The sequence below is a fragment of the Aedes aegypti genome, chromosome 2, assembly GCF_002204515.2.
Source record: "Aedes aegypti strain LVP_AGWG chromosome 2, AaegL5.0 Primary Assembly, whole genome shotgun sequence".
In the NCBI taxonomy this organism is placed as follows: Eukaryota; Metazoa; Arthropoda; class Insecta; order Diptera; family Culicidae; genus Aedes; species Aedes aegypti.
The window spans coordinates 260,181,780-260,184,709 of record NC_035108.1 but is presented as its reverse complement, the minus strand read 5'-3'; the positions used below and the strand labels follow the sequence as shown (position 1 = coordinate 260,184,709).

The 2,930-nt window shown below is 34.7% G+C and overlaps 1 long non-coding RNA gene across 1 annotated transcript; it reads right to left on the bottom strand.

The window, feature by feature from the left end:
- Positions 1-884: 884 nt before the first annotated feature.
- Positions 885-1,460, bottom strand: LOC110676554. The gene is made up of 2 exons (XR_002500505.1): positions 1,089-1,460; positions 885-1,031 (listed from the first exon to the last, which is right to left on the bottom strand). It is a non-coding gene; the product is annotated as an uncharacterized LOC110676554 (long non-coding RNA).
- Between the last annotated feature and the right edge of the window lie 1,470 nt (positions 1,461-2,930).

Below are 2,930 nucleotides of genomic sequence, written 5' to 3'. Positions count from 1 at the left end.
GAAATATTCCTTCCAAATGTCAAATGTGAGATGAATGATCTAGTTATCCACTGAGAACGTCAACCATTCGGTTGAAAGTTGTTGTTCAAGCCCAAAAATTTTGTTTGATTTATCTTTTAGATTCAATTTGAGAATTCAAATCATTCAAAAACAAGTACTCATCGTATAACCTGATCGTCAAACTGGTTGAGTTTGAATACTTAGCTGTAGGCTTATCAAAACTTAACGGGAATCGACCAAGCTGGATGCGCAGCATGATTGAACCAAATGCATTTTCAGAAAAAATCGTCGGGTACTAGCAGCTAGCTTCGGATCATCAGCTATTATCACTCTTGTAATCTGTGGGAAACAGGCAGCCCGATCTGAATTATTTTGCCTTCAAACGCTATTTGACGTGTCAACCAAATCTATCTTCTTATCCAACTGTAAAACTTAACCTTGTTCAAATCTATGAGAATCCATGTTGAATTACTTTAACAAAACTTTAGACCAACGATAAAAGAAACTTTTTAGATAATGAATGTCCCACATGGCGATTCGTTGTATTCATTTCAAAATTTATCAGCCTCTTCTTTTGGTTACCATAGTTTGCCTCAATTTTCTATCGTCCTTTCCTTAGTTCTCAGCATTTTTTTAAGTTTTCAGGAATCGGACAATATTAAGAATGTTCACCATTCCAACACAGGTAATTTTCCATAAGAATTTGTATTGACCACTACAATGGTAACATATTTACTGCAGTTGAAAACATCGTTATCGAGGAATTGATACAATAGTTGATATATAATGTTTATTCATGGAGCTGGAAAATAAGCGGTATGGTTCACATCAAATATTTTTGTTTGTAGGCTTGAAATGAAGAAAAAAAAATAAAGCAAATATCATTTACGGCAACGTTATAAAGTTCTTTATTTAATAAAATTATTTCTAATTGTAATTTACTGCTTAGAAGCTCATTTCGCAGCAACGCTACCGCAACCATCAGCAATATTTGTCGAAGATCTTCTCGGTTTATTGCTTCCTGTGTCTGTCTAAAATAGAACAAATTTATAACGAATCACTTTCCTTGATATGCAGATTAGTTTTACTTAATTTCTGATCGCCAAATAAATCCGAAAAAAGTATTGTTGGATTTGGAACCTCCGGCACACTTTCTCCGAATTGATAGTTTTCTTGCGTGTTACATACACAGGACATCGGCACCCGCGTAGAGCTTTAAATGATTCAATCCTTCTTTGTCTATAGAAGAAACCAATAAACTTACCGGGAAAATATTGTTCATTATTTTTGAGCTCAAATAATAAATGAATCAACGAAAACAGACAAACAATTGCAAAAGAAAAACAAAATCTTACGTTGGAATTCTGATAAATATTGAACTCAAGACTGACACACTGATATTACCAAAGCATTCTTAGATTAATTTTCAACATTCTGAAATGCTTCATTGTTAATTTACGCAACATCTCGAAATATTTCAGATAATCAATTTAGCATTACTTACTCAGCAGTTTACGCTGTTAAGGTGAAACTCCGTTGAATCCGCAAATTTCTGTTTGAAAGTAGTGGTACACAAACCAATATTATCCTATTTGCTGGTTATAGTGAAATTATCATTAATAACATGTTGTTGCCAGTAATCGCTGTGTCAGTTTGAGTCATTTTCACTTCAACTGAACACTATTGATTGATGCTGTACGTAATCATCAACATTCCTGACAGCACTGCTAGCAAGCAGCCGACTCTAAATTAGAAAAATAAAAAAAAGGGAAAAGTTGTTATCGGTGATTCTTTTAAGCACGGTTTTGTGAAGTTTTAAGTTGTGTCCTTCAGAATTTAACCGGAAAGTGTTTTTTAATAACCAGGGAGTGAAAGTAAACTGTGTACGGTGTTCTACGTGCAGCGAAAATGATAAAATTCGGGTGAAAGTGGCTCTCGTTCGCGGCTGAATAAGTGTAAACAAACGTAAGAATGTTCGTCGTTTGTATTGAAAATTAGCACGATTGGAGAAATATAACTAGTTTTGAGTTGCTATAACTATGGAAATGGTAAGATTATGGTGTTCTGATGTCCTGTTAGCAATTTGGGACTGATCAAATAAAGGGTAAGTGAAATATTTTGAGAAATAATGTGAACTGCCAGCAAACATGTTCGTATGTGTGAGGAAGCCATTTTCTCTGCCATGATAGGGATTCCTTCCTATATGTCCTTAAGTGAATACCCCTATTATTTTTACATCATCTGAAAGCTTTTTATCTTGGTTTTATGGGAAAAATATGAAAACTACGAAAACTCATATGTTTGTATTTATTGTCGCTTGTGCCACTATAGGAATACATGTGCCTATAGTAGCACTATTTCTAATTTCTGTTCCTATAGTAGCACTAGCATCACGGCGTTGGCAAAATACTAATCAAAACCGTATTTTTACTAAGCTTTCATATTTTTCCTTGAAAGTGTGGATCAAAAGCTTTCGTTTGATGTAAAAAAAAGTACTTAATTCATTAATTATTTCGTATAATAAAAAATAGTTTCTCTCAGTAGTGCTACTATAGGAACAATAGGTTAACTATAGGCGCAAGGGAGCTCAAATTTTAAGCAAAACTAATTATTTCGATAATTTTTTTAACAAAATCAAGCTGTGTATCAATGGTACTTAGATGAATAGCTCCTGACCTTCAGCTTAGCTTAGCTTAGCTTAGCTTAGCTTAGACTGACTACACATATCAATGGTTGCTATTCCGTGATTGACCGAAGTCAGTGAAAATGCACAAAGAATCAACTAGAAGTTCGGCTGGGATTGGCCATAATCTTCTTCAGTGTGCATAATTCAGTGCCTCTATTTATACAGGGTCAATAACGGCGCCGGCCACGTCCTTGCAGTCAGGTGGGATTGGGGGAAGGAATGTTAGAGTGTAACCTTTGCTTTT